Raw genomic sequence first — 21,141 nt, 5'->3', positions numbered from 1 at the left:
GCTCACAGCCATCTACAGTGGGATCTGATGCCCTCTCCTGGCATAAAGGTGTACAGGCAGACCCGTACTCATACACATAAAATAAGTCTTAGAAGTCCTTTTCTAAAAGAAAAAAAGGAAGGAAGAAAGGAAGGAAGGAAGGAAGGAAGGAAGGAAGGAAGGAAGGAAGGAAGGAAGGAAGAACATTCAGCTGCAAGCCACGTGTGCTGGTGCAGGCTTTTAATCCCAGCACTCCAGATCTCTGAGTTTGTGGCCAGCCTAATCTACATAGCAAAGTTCTCGGACAGCCAGGGCTACATAGTAGAGAGAGATTGTCTCAAAACAAGCAAGCAAGCAAACAAACAAACAAAAACCCTAAAAATCCAAACAAATTTTTAAAAAAGCCAAAAATAAAAAATAAAAATAAAGGTAAATACAATGACCATTTTGTAGGACCAAAGCAAGGCTGAAAACTGGACCTACTTAATGAACATCTTCCAGTGAGTACCTAACTCAGCAAGCTTCTTATGCAATATCCCTTACTTACAGGGTGACACTGTGGTGTTTTGAAGGAAAATGCCTCCAAAAGGAGTGGCACTTTGTGGAAGGTGGCTTTATTGGAGTGGGTGTGGCCTTATTCGAGGAAGTGTGTCACTGTGGAGGCAGGCTTTGAGGACTCCAATGCTCAAGCCACGCCCAGTGTCTCAGACCACTTCCTGTTGCCTGTGAGTCATGAAGTAGAGCTCTGAGCTCTTCTCTGGCGCCCGTCTGCCTGCGTGCTGCTTTGCTTTCCACTGCGACAATAGACTAACCCTCAGAACTGTAAGCCACCACAGTCGTTTTCCTTTATAAGAGTTGCTGTGGTTACCGCCTCTTCACAGCAACAGAAACTCTAAGACAAACTTGTTGTTGTTGTTATGTTTTTTGAGACAGGGTCTCTCTACATTGCCCTGGCTGTCCTGGAACACACTATGTAAATCAGGTTGGTCTTGAACTCACAGAGATCCTGCTGCCTCTTCTTCCTGAGTGCTAGGATCAAGGATATGCACCACCACCCAGGATCAGAATAAGCAGCAATTAAATGTCGTTTAGGATAGTGCCATTGCACTACTTTGCTATGTGGTGGTTTTGGCTGTTAAGTCTGTAACCGCAGGACTTCACCTTCTGGAAAGCTTGCTGCTTCTAAAGAATCATTGGGAGATGGACATGCAGGGACTCATGACCGAGTCTGGAAACTGCCTCAGTGGGTAAAGGACTTACCACACACATCTGACCTGCATTCAATCCCCAGAGCCAACATGAGGTAGAGAGCTAACTCCACAAAGCTGTCCTGTGTGGAGGCCAGAGGCATGCAGGCCAGTCAGGCTCACATACAAACAATAACACGGGTGGTCGGGTCAGGCTCACATACAAACAAAACACAGGCGGTCAGGTCAGGCTCACATACAAACAAAACACGGGCGGTCAGGTCAGGTTCACATACAAACAATAACGCGGGTGGTCAGGCTCACATACAAACAGTAACACTGGTGGTAAGGTCAGGCTCACATACAAACGATAACGCGGGTGGTGGCTTCAAAGCCACACAGAGAAACCCTGTGTTGAAAAACCAAGCACAAAAGGGATTGTACTTCTTGGTAGATCTCCCTAACTTTTCAGGTGAACTTGCTGTGAGAGTCTGTCCTCTGGACTAGGCGCTCTAACTAATCAGTAGATCTCCCTAACTTTTCAGGTGAACTTGCTGTGAGAGTCTGTCCTCTGGACTAGGCGCTCTAACTAATCAGTAGATCTCCCTAACTTTTCAGGTGAACTTGCTGTGAGAGTCTGTCCTCTGGACTAGGCGCTCTAACTAATCAGTAGATCTCCCTAACTTTTCAGGTGAACTTGCTGTGAGAGTCTGTCCTCTGGACTAGGCGCTCTAACTAATCAGTAGGGGTGGGGAACAGATGGTCCAGTGGACCAAAACCAGAGCAGCTTCTGGAAGGCTTCAATCCAGGTCCAGTTTATAGCCTCGTTTTACACTCTGCAATGACAAGGCAGGGTGGGCAAGCAAGCAAGATTTTCCAGAAGCCTGTATGGTAGCCAGCAGGTTGTTAAGGGCAACAACTCATTGTTTGAGCTGTTCCTCCAGATCATTCTGTTCCAGGTAGCCAGTGAAGTCATGCTTGGCAAAGGCGGTGTGAGCAGGGCTTGAAGTAAGTCACTAAGGACATCAGTAAATCAATACCTGATACTTAGTATTTTCTACCTTAGTCTACTTCAAACTCACTGGCTTTCTTGTGAAATAATGACACTGTATAAGTCAGAAAATAACATGTTTATATTTTCACAGTTATAGTCATCTGTAGTAAAAAAGGAAAAATAAGGCCAGGTAGTGGGTGCATATGCCTTTAATCCCAGCTCTAGGGAGGCAGAGGCGGGTGATCTCTGTGAGGCCAGCCTGGTCCTACAGAGTGAGTTTCAGGACAGCCAGGGCTACACAGTGAGACTCTGTGTTGAACCCCCCACCCTCAAAAGAAAAGAAAAGAAAAATGAAATGAAGAAAATTCAGGTGTCAGGCCAGGAGAGATGACTTGGCAGGTACGGTGGTTGGAATAAGAATGGCCCCTCTAGGCTCATATATTTGAAAGCTTAGTCACCAGAAGTTAATGGGACTAGGAGGTGTGGCTTTGTTGGAGGAGGTGAGTCACTTGGGGTGGGCTCTGGGGTTTCAGAAGGCCATGCCAGTCCAGCCTCTCTGCCTGTGGACCAGGAGGCAGCTCTCAGATACTGCTCCAGTGCCACGGGCACTGCAGTGCTCCCTGCCGTGACGGTAATGGACTAAGCCTTTGAAATTGTAGGCGAGAAATTAAATGCTCTCTTTCATAAGATTGCCTTGCTCAGAGTGTCCCTTCACAGTAACAGAACAGTAATAAGGCAGTAGGCAGAGTGCTACCATAGAAGCCTGACACCTCCAGTTCAAATCCCCAGAACCTTCATGAAAATGAGACATGACAGCACATACATCCAGAATCCCACTGTCTCCCTGTGTCTCCTGTGTGCGCACGCGCGCACACACACACACACACACCACTATCCAAGTGCCACAGCACATACTTGGAAGTCAGAGGACAACCCAAGGGAATCAGAACTCTTTTACCACTTAAGTCCTGGGTAATGAACTCAGGGTCTGCAGGTGAGGGGGCAGGTCCCTTTCCTAAGTGAGCCGTCTCAACATGGGGACACTTGTATGTGATGTCAGTCATAAGTAAAGGGAGGGAAGTTGCTATCTGTAGCCACACCCTGGCCTAAACTTTACAGGAAAACCATCAAAACTAAGTTAAGACAGTCCCACTAACAGATGCTATGACTCAAATGAACTTCACAGACATCTATAGAACATTCCACCCAAACACAAAAGACTATACCTTCTTCACAGCACTTCATGGAACTTTCAACAGATTTAAAAAAAAAAAAAAAAATTGGAATAACCCTATGTACCTTGTCAGATCACCATGGCTTAAAGCTAGAATTCAACAGCAACACTAATTTCAGAAAGCCCATAAACACATGGAAATGGAACAATGCAAGATTGAATCACCCCTGGGTCAGGGAAGAAATAAAGAGATTCAAGACTTGCTAAAATTCAAAGGAAACGCCAGCACAACATAACATAAATGTACCGGACACACAGAGAGCAGTGCTAAGAGGGGAGTTCACAGCACTCAATGCCCACATAGAGGAGCTGGAGAGATCCCACACTAATGAGTTCACAGAAAACTGAAAGCTCCAGGACAAAAAGGAACGCTCACCCAGGAGGAGTAGATGGCTGGGAATAACCAAACTGAGGGCTGAAATCAATAAAACAGAAACAAAACAATACAAAAAAAAAAAAATCAACAAAAATAAAAAAGTGAGAGAGTTGTTTCTTCAAGAAAACAAAATAGACAAACCTTTATCCAAACTAAGCAAAAGACAGAGAGAATATCCAAGTTAATAAAATCAGAAATGAAAAGAGGACATAACAATAGACACTGGGGAAATCCAGAGAATCAGGTCATACTTCAAAAACCTGTACTCCAGCCAGGCAGCGCCTGGGAGACAGAGGCAGGTGGATCTCTGTGAATTCCAGGACACCTGAGTTCCAGGGCAGCCAAGCCTACACAGAGAAACCCTGTCTTGAAAAACCAGCCAAACAAACAAATAAAGAATCCCCAAACCAAACCAAAACAAAAAACCTGTACTCTACAAAATTGGAAAATTTAAAGAAGATCGACAAATTTCTGGGTAAGTACCACATACCAAAAACCACATAAATTAAATAAACCTATAATCCTTAAGGAAATAGAAATAGTTACCAAAGACTCTACCCAAAATAAATGAATAAAAGCTCAATACCAGATGGTTTCAGCACAGAATTCTACCAGAATTTCAAAGAAGAGTGAATACCAATACTCCTCAAATTGTTCCACACAATAAAAACAGAAGGATCATTGCCAAACTCTTTTTACGAGGCTACAATTACCGCATACCCAAACCACACAAAAACACAACTAAGACAGAGAACTGGCAAATTAAATCCAAGAACACATCAGAGAAATCATCCATCCACCATGACGAAATAGGATTCATCACAGAGATTCAGGGATGATTCAACATATGAAAATCTGTCAATATAATCCATTACATAAACAAACCAAAAGGAAAAAAACAAAACACCACATGACCATCTCATTAGATGCTGAAAAAGCCTTTGACAAAATCCAACACCCCTTCATGATAAAGGTTCTGGAGAGAACAGGAACACAAGGAACATTCTTTTGTTTTGTTTTTTCCGAGACAGAGTTTCTCTGTGGCTTTGGAGCCTGTCCTGGAACTCACTGTGTAGACCAGGCTGGTCTTGAACTCACAGAGATCCACCTGCCTCTGCCTCCTGAGTGCTGGGATTAAAGGTGTGAGCCACCAGTGCCGGCTACAAGTAACATTCTTTTTTTTTTTAATTATTTATTATTATGTATACACCGTTCCTCCTGCATGTGTCCCCGCAGGCCAGAAGAGGGCACCAGATCTCATTACAGATGGTTGTGAGCCACCATGTAGATGCTGGGAATTGAACTCTGGACCTCTAGAAGAGTAGCCAGTGTTCCTAACCTCTGAGCCATCTCTCCAGCCCCAAAACATTCTTAAACTTAATAAAGGCAACATACAGAAAGCCAACAGCCAACATCAAATTAAATGTAGAGAAACTCAAAAAACAATTCTTCTAAAATCAGGAACAAGATATCTCTCCATATCTATTCAATATAGTACTTGAAGTCCTAGCCTGAGCAATAAGACAACAAAAGGAGATCAAGGGGATACAAATTGGAAAGGAAGAAGTCAAATTTTTACTATTTGTTGATTTGATAGTATCAGTGACCCCAAAAATTCTACCAGGAAACTCCTACTGTTAAACACCTTCAGTAATGTAGTGGGATATAAGATTAACACACACATACACACATACACACACACACACACACACACACACACACACACACACACACAAAATCAATGGCCCTCCTGTATACACATGACAAACAGGCTGAGAAAGAAATCAGAGAAACATCATCCTTCACAATAGCCACAAACAACATAAAATATCATTGGGTAACTAATCAAACATGTGAAAGACCAGTATGGCAAGAACTTTAAGTCTTTGAAGAACGAAACTGAAGAGGATATCAGAAAATGAAAAGATCTCCCATAGTCATAGACAGGTAGGATCAACACAGTAAAAATGGTAATCTTACCAAAAGCAATCTACAGATTCAATGCATTACCCATCAAAATCCAAGCACAATTCTTCACAGACCTTGAAAGAATACTCAACTTCATATGGAAAGACAAAAGACCCAGGAAAGCCAAAACAACCCTGTACAATAAAGGAACTTCTGGAGGCATCATCACCATCCCTGACTTCAAGCTCTATCACAGAGCTACAGAGATGAAAACAGTATTGGCATAGAAACAGGACACGATGGAATCGAATCAAAGACCCTGATATTAACCCACACACCTATGAATACCTGATTTTTGACAAAGAGACTAAAAATATAAAATGGAAAAAAGAAACATCTTCAGCAAATGGTGCTGGTATAACTGGATGTTGATATTTTAGAAGAATGCAAATAGATCCATATTTTTCACAATGCACAAAACTCAAGTCCAAGTGGATCAAAGACCTCAACATAAATCCATCCACACTGAACCACACAGAAGAGAATATGGGACATACTCTTGAATGTATTGGTACAGGAGACCACTTCCTAAACATAACACCAATAATAGCACAGGCACTGAGAGCAACAATTAATAAATGGAACCTTCTGGAACTGAGAAGCCTCTGTAAAGCAAAGGACACCGTCAACAAAACAAAACTGCAGCCCACAGAATGGGAAAGATCTTCACCAACCCCACATCTGACAGAGGGCTGATCTCCAATATATACAAAGAACTCGAGTTCAAATCCCTAGCACCTACAAAAACAAATAACAAAACAAAAAACAACAGCAAAAACAAAACAAAACAAAACAAAAACCCAGACACAGGGAGACAGCAGGAGTTTGTTGGCCAGCCAGATGAGCCAAATGCTGGATGGTGAGCTCAGGCAAAGCCTGTTTGAAATAATGTGGAGGGCACAGACAAGGACACTTGTCAGCAATCCCTGGCCTCTGCACATGTGCCCACTCATATACACAGGCATACACTGCATGCACATATACACAAAAATAATTAGGGGCCAGAGTTAAGAGTGCTGACTGCTCTTGCAGTGGACCCAGGTTCAATTCCCATCACCTACATCCCATCACCTACAACCATCTGCCGTTCCCAGGTTAGGGCACCTGAAGCCCTCTGTCGTCCTGGGTTAGGGGTCTGAAATCCTCTGTCATCCCTGGTTAGGGGTCTGAAATCCTCTGTCATCCCAGGTTAGGGGTCTGAAAACCTCTGTCATCCAGGTTAGGGGGTCTGAAATCCTCTGTCCTCCTGGGTTAGGGGTCTGAAATCCTCTGTCCTCCCAGGTTAGGGGTCTGAAATCCTCTGTCCTCCTGGGTTAGGGGTCTGAAGCCCTCTTCCTCTTCTGAACTTGGTGAGCACCACATGCTCAGGACTTGGAAGACAGTCAGGGCTAAAGCCCTTCCTCAGAGGGGAGAAGGCTGGAAACCGGAAGCCACGTAACTGCTTTCCATCACAAGATCTTGGTTTAGGGAACTGGCTGGTTATGCAAACTCTTCAATCCCAGTGCTCTGTGTCTGTGAGTAACATGTAAACTATTTTGGTTTTGCAGTATGTTCCAAGAAAAACAAGCCCCATGAAAAGAACCAACAACATTAATGGACAGAATTCCATTCGAGAAAGGCGTTGCCAAGGATTCCCTTCCTAAAGGCGGACTCGAGGACACGTGGCAAAGTCAGTTTTTAAAGAAGAAACATGAGAGGACTTTAAAAAAAAAAAAAATTCAATGATTTAGCACACTTGTCATGTAGCATGACAGAGGCCAGGATAAGGGTTATGGGTTCCAGGCTAGCCTCTGTTACACAGATAATCTGCCTAAGTACAGAAACAACAAGCTGAGCCTGGTGGCTACACCATTAACCCAGCACTCAGGACGCAGCAGCACCTCCCAGCAGCACCTCCGAGAGTTCAGGACAGCCTGGACTGCATAGGAGGCGTTCCAGTCCAGCCAGGGCTGTGGGAGGTACAGAGGCCTTGTGCTCACACGTCGGCATTAGGGAAACCAGGAATAGTAAACACACAGGCTTGTCCCTCCACAGGAATGGCTGTATAACCAGTTACCCGCCGCAGAAGACTGGAGCAGATGTGGCTCCAGGCTAACAGCCCAGTGACCTTTGCGCTATCTGTGTGGCAGAGACCATGCCAGATCCTCCCCAGATTCTTATGAGTTTGTCCATCTGCAGAGCCTATCTTTAAGGAAGAAGTCGCATGTAGATGTCACGTGTCCTTTACAGAGAGTTTTGCAGTAGTTACGTCTCACACTTTAGTGTGCATGCAGGACTGAGTCACCACCAGGAATTTTTCACCAAACGGTGCTGAACTTACATATGCCTAAAATAAACTACTTGGGGTCAGACTCCCAGAGTTTGAACCAACACTGGCTTCTTAGTCATGTTGAACCCAACTGCCTTCCTGCCTCTGACAGATGTCCCTCTGCAGAGACCCCCGCCACGCACACACAGTATAACATAGTGAGACCCTAGCTCAAAATAAACAAACATCTAAAATCAGGGGACAGTGAGATGGTCATTAGACAGAGGTGCTGGCCAACAAGCCTGACCACATGAGCTCAATCTCCAAGACCCACATGGTAGATAGAGGACTCCTCCCTGCCCTGCTATCCTCCGACTTCCTTACTACGTGCAGCAAAATAAATGTGTTTTAAAGTATTTGAAAATAAAAATATAATTCCAAAAATCCCTCACTTAATACAAGGCACTTTTGCTAGGAAGATGCTAAACTTACCATTTCAAATCTAGCAGGAAGAGTAACTAACACTGCTTGTATGGGGCTTAGAAGTGTGCTGAGCCCAGTCTGGGGGAGACTGGGAGACAGAGCCTCATCTTTCTTCTTTTGAGATGGGGGATTGCTCAAGGGATCTCCCTCAAAGCCTCCTCAGTAGCTGGACCACCGGCACATTCCAGCACACCAAGGGAAACACCAAACCAAATGGAAGGCAGAGGTCCCCTGCAGAAATGCTGCATCCCACGGGCCGCCTCTCCACGGCAATTCACAAGGCATCTGTTCGATGAAAGTCAGTTTCCCACTGAGTCTGCCTCTCTCTCCAACTCCACCTCAGCTCCCAGAAGGCCTAGCGCAGCTCTCCTTTCCAGCTGAAATATACTACAAGCGAGAGCGACACGTGTAAGCGTCAATTTTCTAGTGTGCGTGCTGGGGTCAAACTCAGGACTAGACACACGCTAAGCACACAGCCTGCTCTGGGCCACCCTTAGTGACCCTACTTTTCAGTCTGTTGAGTGAGGGAAGGGAGTTAAGAGACAGTGAGTATGAGCTACACAAGTGCATGCATACATATGGACCTCAGGCCGAGAATGCTCCTGGCTAGTGCCGCAATGGACAGGAATGAGCTGCTACCATTGACACATCTCTGGAAAAGCTAGTTTCGTCTGTCAGGTGAAAACAGACAAAGGTCCTTCTGCCTTTGTCCCTTCTCTCTTAACATCTGTCCTCTGTCCCACCTAAAGAGTGTCCCTCTAAAATGACCTTCCCCCGAGAACCCCCATCCCCCTTCCTGTAAAAGCCCGGCTAGCTTTTTCATGCTCAACTATAAATGTCTGTGTGACCTGCAGTTCTTTGTGTCCCCATTTCCCAGCCCTTGTGGCACCGGGACTCACCAGGCGTGTTGTTTGCTCAGGCCTTGTACTCCATACTGTCCGCCTGGGACCTCACTCCTCCAGAGCCGCAGGCTTGGCCCCTCCTTAGTCCAGCTCCTACATCTTCTGTCCCCATCACCCAACAGCACACTACTTTTTTTTAAAACTCAGGTTCTTCTGCTTCTCACATGAGAGTAAAAAATGCAGGTTGGTGATTCATGGAAATACCCTAAAAGTCCACAAGAGTACCCGGTGAGCCTGTTTAATGTTTGCTGGCTGGCTGAATGAATGAATGAATGAATGAATGAGGGAGTGAGTGAGCAGATGCTCCCACGCCACCTTCATTAAGGCTTTCTTGTTGTTCTCTCTTGTGTATCATTGACGTTTTCCTTGATGTAGCTATTATCCATCAAGCTACCTCTTGTGACCCCAATGCTCTCCACAGTAGCGTTTAGTAGTTGCTGGGGTGGGGTCATGACAGAGGAGGTGGTAAAGGTACCTGGGACACTATCAAAGCAGATGCTGGCCACCAGGGTCCCCCTGCACCCCTCAGACCCTCCTGGCTAGCTTTCCCCCTAAACTGGCTACTGTTCCTTGTTCCCCTCTCGCCACATGGCCCAGCTCAGCCTGGTCATGTCCACTCTGGACGGTCCCAGATGTCTCTGCCTCTGGTTACGCTCTCCCGCGTAGCTGTAATAAACTTTCTCCTTGCCAGGTGGTGGCAGCACAGCCCTTTAACACAGTACTAGGAAGGCAGAGGCAGGCTGAGCTCTGTGAGTTCAGGGTTAGCTCCAGCACAGCCAGGGCTGTTACAGAGAGAAACACTGTCCCAAAAAATAAACTTTCTTCTCCACCATACCTAGGAGCAGTCATGTCCTTTCCTTTTTCTTCCTTCCTGGGTTTTAGCACCAGAGAAATGAAGAGAGATAAAAAGGAAAGCCCATGACTGCTTCTAGCTACAGTGGAGGAGAAAGTTTACTGTAGACAAAAGGGAGCACATAGACAGAGGCAGGGACATCTGGGACAGTCCGGAGTGGACATGACTGACCTATTTGGGCAGCAAGAAGTTAATCCACCTACCCACCCCTCAGCCTGAGACAGGAATGTTCTAAGTGATAATGCATCGAAGTATGTGGTGAACTATTCTGCAGTTTTACACTCGGCTAAGCTTCTCTAGGTCTTTTCCAAACACTGTGGTTACTCCATTTTTCTTGTTCTCTTTCCATTACGTTCTACCACTTCATGTCCATCATAAATGTTTTAACAAAAAATGAATCCTGTGCACATTATGTAACACAAAGGTTTTGGCTTTTTTAAAGACAGGGTTTGTATAGTTTTGGTTATTCTGGAACTGGTCATGTAGACCTGGCTGGCCTGGAACTCACAGAGATCCAACTGCCTCTGTCTCCCGAGTGCTGGGATTACAGGTGTGTGCCACCACAACTAGCCAAAAGCTCAACTTGTAAAGAGATGTAAACCTCTAAGTAAAATAGCTATCTAATTTTTTTTTCCTTTTTTTCTTTTGAGACAGGAATTCTTCTAACAGTCTTGGAACTCATAATGTAGACTGTGCTGGCCTCAGACTGACAGATATCTGACTGCCTCTGCCTCCTGAGTGCTAGTATTAAAGGTGTATGCAACCTCACCCCGCTTTAAAAAAGAAAGCTATCTGGAAAGCCAGGTATGCTGGTATGTTTATAATCCCAGCACTTGGAGCTAAGGCAGGGCTGAAGACCTACCTGGGCTGGGTAGACTCTCAAAGAAAGAAGAGAGGGCTGGAGAGCACAAGCAGTCTAAACTCATTTCAGCCCTTTTTTTTTCTCGTGTGTAATCACACCTCCAGAAACCCAGGCTGGACTGCCACAATTTCTAAAGCCACATGTGCACAGATCTTGGGAATCAGAATACCAACACAGTAGGAATTAATTAGCCTACTTCTAAATATACTTATTTGCACTTCTAGGAAATCACCTCATTTCTATTAAAAGCTAAAAGTAACTTCAAATCAAAACCACAAAACCAGGCTGGAGCATGTTTAAGAGCACTGGCTGTTCTTCCAGAGGCCCCAGGTTCAGTTCTCAGCACCCACAGGGCAGCCCACAACTGTCTGTAACTCCAGTTCCAAAGTATCTGGTGACCTTTCTTGACTCCAAAGGTACTTACTGTATGTATGTGGTGCACACACATAAATTCAGGTAAAACACACACATAAAATCCTAAAACACCAAACCACAAAACCAAGGAAGACTTTCAATCAGGCACAAATACAATCCCAGCATTCAGGAAGCTGAAGTAGGAGGACTTCGCTGAGTTTGAGTCCAGTCTCCAAGAGAAAGAGAGTCCAGGCCAGCCAGAGCTACATAGTGAGATCTTGTCTGAAATGAACAGAACAGGGAATGAATGTGTGACAGGCATGCCTGAAGCCCTTGGCACCGTATACATTGGGTGTGGTGGGTCAGGCCTGTCTCATTTAACAGCTGGCAAATCCACTCATCCAAGGAGCACTGGGTATAAAACTAATCCTCATTATTTCGTGAGAACATATAATGGCATTCGTATTGAGGTGGACTTCCACCCTGGGACCCATAAGGTTTCGGGTTTGCAAAGCAACTGGTTTTATCACTGAGTTACCTGAGCAGGCTTGTTTTACTTAAAAAAAAAAAAAAAAAAAAAAAAAAAAACTCTTATCAGGCTGTCCTAAAATTCTCTTTTTTTTTTTTTTTTTTTTTTTTTGAGACAAGGTTTCTGTGTAGCCTTGGCTGTTCTAGAACTCACTCTGTAGATGATTATTGAACACAAGTGATCCTACGTCAGTTTGGGCCCTGGATCTTCTCAGCCAGTACCATAAGAAAGTGCCATTGCACCTGGCTGAGGTCAATTTTAATTTGTAAGAACTCACAATTCTTAAGTTACTGGTTGTAGATTAAACAATTTAATATGAATGGCAAAATGTAGTGGTGCAGGGTCCTCAGCAATGGGCCTTAGGTAAGTCACTTGTTTTTTTCATAATGCAGAAATTGGGGGTAGAAACTAAGAGCATTCCTGTGAGACTTAGCAACTAGTGTTTTGGGGACAGGGTCTCACTATGTAGCCCTGTGTGGCCTAGAACCCACAGTGTAGACCACACTAGCCTCAAATCCAAAGATCCTCCTGCTCCTGTGTCTGGGAGAGCTGGGGTTAAAGGCATGTGCCATTGTACACAGTCATCAGGGGTGACACTGGGGTGACACTGGGTAAAAGTCTCACAAACAGTACTTCTTGCTCTCGCCACTTTCTTCTGTGAAATGTTTACATTCTAGCCAGAAACAAAGTTGGATCTTGGTGGCCCTGAAATAGCCATGGTGAGGGACAAGCTACCCTGACTTCTGAGCTTCGGTTTCTGCTAATGCAGTGTTCGTGTTTGCAGCCAGTGAACCAAAGAAGCCACAAGAACAGGCAGGGTTCCGTTTACAACTTTATTAAGAAATTGATAATTGAACAAGTCACAACTTTAAAGAACTGGTTAGGACATTTCTTTTACCCCCTAATTTCCCTCTACTGTTATTCGGTAGCCAGCTCAGGGGACAGGAAGCTGAAGAAAAATTAACAGCTGACTCTAAGAGAACACAAAAAGATGGGGTCGCACACATTTCTCTTGGCGCCCTTGACTCATTCCTCACCCCTCTTCGCCCTGAGACTGCTGAGGTCAGAGGGTCAGACGAGGGGCTGGAGATGGTACAGCAGCTAAAAGCACAGTACCTCGAGACTGTGACTCCAGGCTTCAGCGACACTGTCTTAGGCTCCATCTGTCCTGAAGCCCAAGCCTCCCGAAGCCAGTCACTTCTTCCTGGGAGCTGCTGGCCTTGCTTCCAGGGTCTCACACTGAGCCCATGAGAACACAAGAGCCGTCTTTCCCCACAGGCCCTGGGAGCTGCGCTCACTCTGACCTGCTCTCTCCCTCCATTCTCCACAAGCCAGCTCTTAGGCTGCAATTCTTTGTCACTTTCTCAGGAGCCCTGCCTGTTTAACTTATTAATCTCTCCCTCTTTGGTGGGCTAGATGGCCTGATGTCTGGGGTTCGATCCCCAGAACTGAACTGACCCCCACACACACCTAGGCTCAAGTGTTCTCCCCTCATACCACATCACTTTACCTCCCCAAACGTATTCTTCTTCCAGCCCATCTTCCCCCAGGCACTGCTGGACTTCGATGAAACCTCTCATCTGACCCACCCCAGCTGGCTTTTCTACCCCCACACCACACCAACTACCTGACAGAATGGTCCAGCCCATGGTGCTAAAGGCAAAAGCTATTTCCCTCCACTGGCATTCAGTAGCACTTGGACAGGAAAAACTACTGTCCTTTAATCGCCTAGTCCTTTCACTCCAGCCATTACACAGAGGTCAGAACTTGCTCTTAGAAACTGGCCTAGTCCCAGGATACACCTACCGTCTATAAGCTATCTGACCCTCACTATTTAGAAGCCCTTACAGGTTCCATATCAACTCCCGTTACCACACTTACCAACTAGCCCCCGTCTGCTCTTCTCCAAATGTTAGGTGGCACCATCACCACCCAGGACCTGTCCCAAAAGTGAAGGCACCCTTAAGACTGCTTCCTCTTTTCTAGAGCCAGCCTATTATGCAAACCTTTCTAATCCTACCTTGTATACAGCAGCCAGTGACATCTATAAAATAAAGACAGGAGCCTCTCTGCACCTGTAGCCCAAGGACTCAGGAAGCTGAGACAGGAGGATGCTTGAGCACAGGAGCTTGAGATCATCCAAACAATTATAGCAATACTGTGAAACCTTATCACCAAACAAACAGACAAGAACTTGGTACCGAGCTCAGTGGTAGAATGTTTCTTAGCAGGAAGCCCTGGTTCAAACAGACACCTCAACCCCACCCACCCCTGCTCTAATTAAAACTACAATAGCTTCTCACTGCAATTAGGACAAAAACCTGAAAATTCCCACATGGCGAGTCAAAGTCCCAAAGCAGCTCTCCAGCATCCCCCAACTCCTCACTGGACTTGGTCTAACACTGCCCTCATATAGGCTTGGAATGTCGAGCCAGCTAACACCAGCTTGTTCAAGCTTCAGCTCATGTCATCTCCTCAAAGAAACTCAATGGTCATTCCCACCCAATCGATCTGTGACCACCCCACTGGCTGTAAATTCCACGAGTTAGGTATCTTGTTTGGATCTACTAACACTACTTTAAAATTAACTCTTCTTTCCCTATAAGCTAGTTTGTTTTAGGGAAACTACTGTTTTACAGCTTTTGGATTTTTTCCAAAGACTAGAATCACTTTGAAATAAGTTTGCTTATATACTTTTGGCTTTTTTTTTTTTTTTTTTTTTTTTTTGGAGACAGGGTTTCTCTGTGTAACAGTCCTGAGGAGGGAACTCAGATCCACTTGCTTCTGCCTCCCAAGTGCTGGGATTAAGGAGTGCAACAGCATGCCCAGCTTATTTTGACATTTTGTTGGTGTGTAAATCTACCTGTTTTTTCAGCCTGTTTGGCCAGCCTGGACTTGAAGGGGGGCAGGAACTGTCCTAACTCTATCTGGTTCTCTCCGGCTCTGTAACATTCTTAATCTTTCCTCTCCAGTCACTTTGAGTTCCAGGAACAAAGAGGATTGACTGATAAACCTCAGTGTGGCTAGGCCTCCAATTCCGAAGGGCTGCCTGGAGCAGAAGAAACTGCAGAACCAGACACCTACCACATCTCCTAAGTTCTACCCCCACCTCTTGCTTTCCTGATCCAGTTCTTCCTGTTTAACCTGAGCTCAGTGGGTAGTGCCAGCACCTGGAAGGTGGCCTCATTGTCAAGGGCCCCTTGAGGCCTCCGTCCCTACTCCACAGAGAACAAGCTTTTCGAGTCATTTGCATTGTTTACTGGTATACTGGGGCCAACGTGGAGGAGTCTAGCCTGTTGGGACTGCTAGAGGCAGGGCGTTTGCCCTAAGAGCTTAGGTAACAGGGCTGCTGAGATGGCAGCTGAGGGAAAAGGTGATCTGCGGCCAAGCCCTAATGACCTGAGTTCAATCCTCAATCCTCTGACCTCCACACCTGCACTGCATTTACATGATCCCTCACACACAAAATAAGTTTATGGGAAAAATAGCATTGCCGTGAGAAGTAACCCAAACTAAAATAACATGCCGCCCCCCCCCCCCCGCAGTATTAGAGGATGTTCCCAAATCTGCACTGCACTAGGCCCTCCGGAAGGCTCTGGAAGAATGGACTCTTATACAGACTCATCTCTGATGAGTTGGCCAGAATTTCAGTTCTGGAGGCGGTAGCATCACAAACTCAAGTTGCCTACACAATATTGAAGGACACAGCTAGTCTTGGCAAACAATGTTGATAACTCTAAATTTAAAACATCTCCCAGTTAATTGTGATGCTCAGATTCAGAAATCATAGGTTTGAAGCTTTTGGGGAGAAGGCAAACTTTGCTGCTTAACATGGCACGACCTGAACAATAGATTAGATTAATAATAAACAGTACGTAGGGATGAAAGAACAAACAGGAAGTATTTAATATTCAGACACACAAAGAAAACCAGTGCCACTATGTTGCCTTTGCTCACTAGAAAATTAACTACTTCCATCTCTGGATACCTCCTGACCTTTCCAGACTGTTCCCCTGTAACAATTTAAGAATTCGACACTCCTCCCTGGTGTTTACCTATATAAGGAAGCATCCCCGTTTTTTTAGAAAGCGAAGTGCATTTGAAGCTTGTATGAATTTCTTCCCATCAGAGTTTTAAGGAACGCTCATCGTTTTTGAAGTACTATGAAGACCCAAACCAGAAACCACTTGCAAGTGTCACGTTCCCACAATCTGGTGACTAGACCCGGGTATTTTCTGGACCGTTTTACAATACAACCAACTCACCATAAACGGACAAAATAAAATGAGTATCGGAGGAGCATTCTACGGAGGGAGCCCTATCCCTGGCTCTGTAAGCCGGGCCCCTAACCCCAATAATCAAGAGGACGAAGTAAGGGGTCTCAAAGCCCTGCCGTCGGCCGGGGCGCCGGGGAGACCCCACCATCTTCGGCCTGGGGCAGTGATGGAAGGCAAGCGGCCGCCGCGGCCTCGGCTCCCCGCCCGGCCCGGCCCGGCTCCCTCCACACCGGGCGCCGCCCGCCGCGCGGGAAGATGGCGGCCGCCGAGCAACTGCGCCACCAGCCCTGGCCACGGGCCAGGCCCAGCGCCATCTTAGCGTCCTGCGGCCCGCCGCCCCCACCCCGAGGAGCCGCTGTCGGGGCGACTCGGCACGGGCCCGCAGAGCCCAGCCGGTCAAAACGTGGAAAGAACAAGATCCAGACAAAAAAGAAAAAAAAAAAAAAACCAAAAAGCAAAGCCGCCCTCGCCCGGCCCTTCGTCTCCCGGCCGCCGCCTGACGCCGGCCGGGCCCACGGCGCGGCGGGGAGGCTCGGCCCGGCCCGGCCCGGCCCGGGGCCGCGGGTCCTCGGCAGCGGCGGAGGCTGAGTGCGGGCTTGCGCCGCGGCCCAGGCCGGGGATGAGGCCCAGGAGGCCGGCCCGCCCGCCCGCCCGCACCGCCCGCCCGCGGCCCCGAGCCGGCTCCCTCCCTCCCTCTCCTCGGCCGACGCGGGCTCACACCCCAGGGCTTCCGAGGGGCAGAAGGGGCCGGAGGGCTGCGCCAAGCGGCGAGGGGGAGGCTGGGGAAGCCGGCTGCCCGCGCTCGGCCGCCTCGGCCCCTGCTCGCGGCCCGGCCCGGCCCGGCCCCGCCGCGCCGCCCTCCCCTCGCCGAGCCCCGCTCCCTCCTCCGCGGCTCCCGGGCGGCTCCGGGGGGCGGAATCCGCTCGCCCGCCCGCCCGCTCGCACACACTCGGCGCACACAACTAATTTGAAAGCGGCTCAATCAATGAGTCATTAAAAGGCTTCCCTCCCCTCCCCCCCCACCGCCAACCGCCACGCCGCCGCCTCCCCTCCGTCCTCATCCCACACCCCCCTTCCCGAGCTCTCCCACTCCCCGCTCCAGAAATTTGCATCCGCGGATGGGGGCGAAAAAAAAAAAAAAAAGGAAGAGAAAGGGAGAGGGGAAAAAAAAAAGGGCAGGCGCCAGGCCCCCCACGCGGCCGCGGCGCCCCCGGCCCGGCCCGGCCCGGCGCCCCCGCTGCACCCGCGCCCCCGCCCGAGACACTGAACTTGGTCTTCCCGGGGCCCCGGCGGCGCCGGGAGAGGCATCCACACTCGATTCCCCTGGTCTCCGTGTCCATTAAACATCCACCCACCACCACCATCACCCACCCACAAACCCACCCCCCCCCAAAAAAAAAAAACACAGCCTTAGCCAATAGCTCTCTGGGCTGAAACCTAATATCCTGGTTTTGGCAACTGGGTGTTTAATTTGCTCCTCTTTCTTTTCTGTCTGGCTGGAGATCTATCTCCGGCTCCCCCCCCCCCTTCTCCTTCTTCCCTCGCTTCTCCCCTCCCCGAAGGAAAAAAGAGGCAGAGGAAGGAGGTTGTGTTTTTTTTTTTTTCTCCTTGAAATTTTTATCACAAAATTATAATACACTCAAAGGGAAACTCACCGTCATGAAAAAGCAGTGCCTTGTCAACGGGGTTTCTGCGCCATCGCACCAGGGGCGGCGGCGGCGGCGGCGGCGGGCGCGGGGCGCGGGGCGCGGGCGCGGGAGCTCCAGGCCGAGCGGCGCCGGCCACACGCGCTCCGCTCTCTCTCTCGCTCACCCCCGCGCCGGGCGGCGGGCGCCCGCTCCCCGCGCCCGCCCGGCCTTCATGCTCTGCGCCCGGGCAAACGGCTCGTCTGCTCGTCTGCCTCAAACTTCGGTTCTTGCCTAGTGCAAAGAAAAAAGGAAAAGAAGCAAAGATTAGGATTTCTTTAATTAAAATTTTTAAATGTTTTTTTTTTTTTCTTCTTCCCGAAAGCAAAACAAAAACCCAGAAATACACAAGCTCCCAGCCTGGCGATTTCTGTTTCTTTTGGATTTTTTTGTTTTTGTTTTTGTTTTTTTGCGGGGGGGGGAGACGTTGAATGAATGTATTGGGGTCTATTCAAGAAACAGGTTTATCTGTGTACCCTCCCTCCTCCCCCATCTACAAGCTGTGAGCTGATTCCCCTCAGGGGCTCTGAACACACAGCACACCAGTTTTAGCTTAACTTGGAGGGGAGGGTAAGGAAAAATAAAGATTGGTTTAAAACTCCAGTTAAAGCCAGCCACGGGGGGGGGGGGTTGGGGAAAGAGCATATTTTTAAAATATAAAGCATCCCTTTTAATTATTTGGTAGATAACTGGATTAATCTTAAGTTTCCAATGCAGTACTAAACTTTACAGTATCCCTTTCCACACTGAAATGCTGTGAAATCTTATCTGTGAAACTTGTACCCTAAGATTAAAAAGAAAAACAAAACCAGTAACTAAGGAGAGGAGCTGAGCATTCCCTAGCCTTCATTTTATTGCTCTTTTACCTTCATGTTAGTGAAGTTTGCTTAAATAACTCCCATTCTTAAACAGGAAGCTCCAAAACCCTTTAGCTACCCTTGGCCCAACCATAATTACCACCTGTTTTAAATTTCAAATTGTTGAGATTTCTTAAACCACCTAGTAGTGTGAAAAGCATTTAAATAAGTGTTCATTGTAAGAGTCCTTTGTAGCCTCATTACCAATAAGATGGGGAGGGGGGCAGAGGGTTGTCATTTGTTTTAAATAAATACCAAAAGTAGGTGAGATATGAATTGTACATGAATGTAATTCAGGCTTAAAGAGACAGAGTTAAGCTTAACAAGTCTTCTAAGGGTATTTGAAGTTAGTTGGTGTGATCTTGTTGATAAGTTCCAAATAAAATTGTCCCCAGATTTAAATTCTTTAAAATATTGTCTGGTTTCTATATCCTTGAGTAGGAAACAAAACCAAACCTTAAAGGCTCTATGGCACTTCCCTGTGAGTGGTGAGGTAAGATCATGTTCTAGGAATGTGTGACCCTGGGTTCAAACACACACACACACACACACACACACACACACACACACTTCATGCACCTTGCTTACTTATATAACCATGTAATTAAATTACACTTCACAAAATAAATGTGTCAAAGCTGCCATACTATGTTGCTGTATTTAAAATCCTTTTTCAAAAGCAAGCCACTCTACCATTTTATATAATGTAGGTTTTGTATTTAGACCCAACTAAAAAAATACCTTCAGTGGCTTAGTGCCACATAGTATCTATCATTGAGGTGTGTTTTTTTCTAGAAGACTTTTATTTATTTATTTGCTTTAGATTCAGCCAAGGCCCTCCTGCACCAGCAGTTCTAGCATAAATTAGCATATTTCTCTACACTTGATGGTTGGACCAAGCATTTTTAATTGGCTTGGGAAATTTTTACACACATTTTAAAGTGCCTTTGGATTGGTGGGAATTTAATTAGAATACCCATTTGGAAGACCATGGACACAGCAAGCCTTATGCAGCTGGTGCTCACGGGGCCAATGAATCATTAATGGATTTCAGAAAGATAGCTTCGTCATTGGCCAAAATCCCAAGGAAACCAGAAATCTCACTTTAAATCTGATCTACCATTGCCCTGATTTGATCATTACGCAATGTGTGTATAATACATACATACATACATACATACATATAAACATATTGCACCTCATAAATATGCATTGATTATGTAGCTTTCGAGAACAAAATTAATTTTTAAAAAGATGACCTAGGGCATTGCAGTGGCCTATGCTGCGTGGCTAACAGAGCTCAAGGCCCTATGCCATTTAATCACATTGTCTATCCCAAGAACTTGCCCTGGAACCTCTGGAACAGTGAACCCAAGGTTTAATGACCCTGATTTTGCAGACAAGCTCTCAAAGCTTTCAAAGAGTTGTCTGAAGTCACTAGCCTAATAAGGACTGACAGGAGAAGCCCTGGCTGATGGTTTCCAGAACTTACCCTCTCTCGGGCCTCACAAGTATCCTGGGAACCTGTGTTCTTGCTGTGTTAATGTCATGTCACAGTCCAGTGGAGAGGCACAGGCCGAGGGGGCAACCCTTTAATTAGTCAAGACCTACCCAGAGACTGTCAGTTGTCAAATTGAATTTTAAATCTAGGGGAGGGGTTTGCAAAATACAGGGACAGTAATGGGGTGAATCTCAGTCTCCAGACACACTTATACTTGTAAGAATGCACTAATAAACGAAGGCAACTTCTTAAACTTTCCCCATAGGACTATGGAAACAGCTTAGACAAGGGAGGTGCTTTTGCATGTAACATTTAAGACTCTGTTGTGGGGTCTGGAATCTAAATTAAAATTAGAAATCTTTTAAGAGAACTTTATTATTTCAAAAAGGACCATTCAATTTTTTTTTTCCCCAGACAGGGTTTTTCTGTGTGTAGCTTTGGCTGTCCCGGAATTTACATTATTAAATTGATTTACTATATGTAAATGGCCTTGATTGTACTATCAACAACTTAGTCATCGACACTGATTCCCTTCTGTGTAAGTGACCTAAAAACAAGGGAAATTGAACACCTTTTTTAAATGTTGCAGGATATACTTGGAATTTCTAATAAATAGGCCTAAGGTTCACTTAACAGTTAAGAATGAAAGGTTGGGGATATAGCTCAGCCCAATATAATCCCTATCACTAGAAGAAAAAAGAAAGTGACCCCTTGCCTGGTTGGTTTTTCTCAGAAGAGACCATCCGCCATCCGCCAAGCCCTAGGACCCAAGTTAGATTTCTGGGGCCCACACAGCATAAGGAAAAAACTAGAAATGCCTCTAACCTACACACATTTACTATGGCACGTTCA

The 21,141-nt window shown here is 46.5% G+C and overlaps 1 protein-coding gene across 2 annotated transcripts in view; it reads right to left on the bottom strand.

Annotated features, from left to right (window-relative positions):
- Positions 1–21,141, bottom strand: part of Bicral (BICRA like chromatin remodeling complex associated protein) — an 83,226-nt gene that overhangs the window by 43,169 nt on the left and 18,916 nt on the right. For both annotated transcript variants that reach the window (XM_051204601.1, XM_051204603.1), the window contains exon 2: positions 17,902–18,165. The gene's annotated coding sequence lies outside the window, so the exon portion shown is untranslated. The remainder of the gene's footprint in view (positions 1–17,901; positions 18,166–21,141) is intronic.

Source organism: Phodopus roborovskii, unplaced genomic scaffold, assembly GCF_943737965.1.
Source record: "Phodopus roborovskii unplaced genomic scaffold, PHOROB, whole genome shotgun sequence".
Lineage (NCBI taxonomy): Eukaryota > Metazoa > Chordata > Mammalia > Rodentia > Cricetidae > Phodopus > Phodopus roborovskii.
The sequence above is the reverse complement of the archived record's forward strand: the minus strand, read 5'-3'. Positions and strand labels throughout refer to the sequence as shown.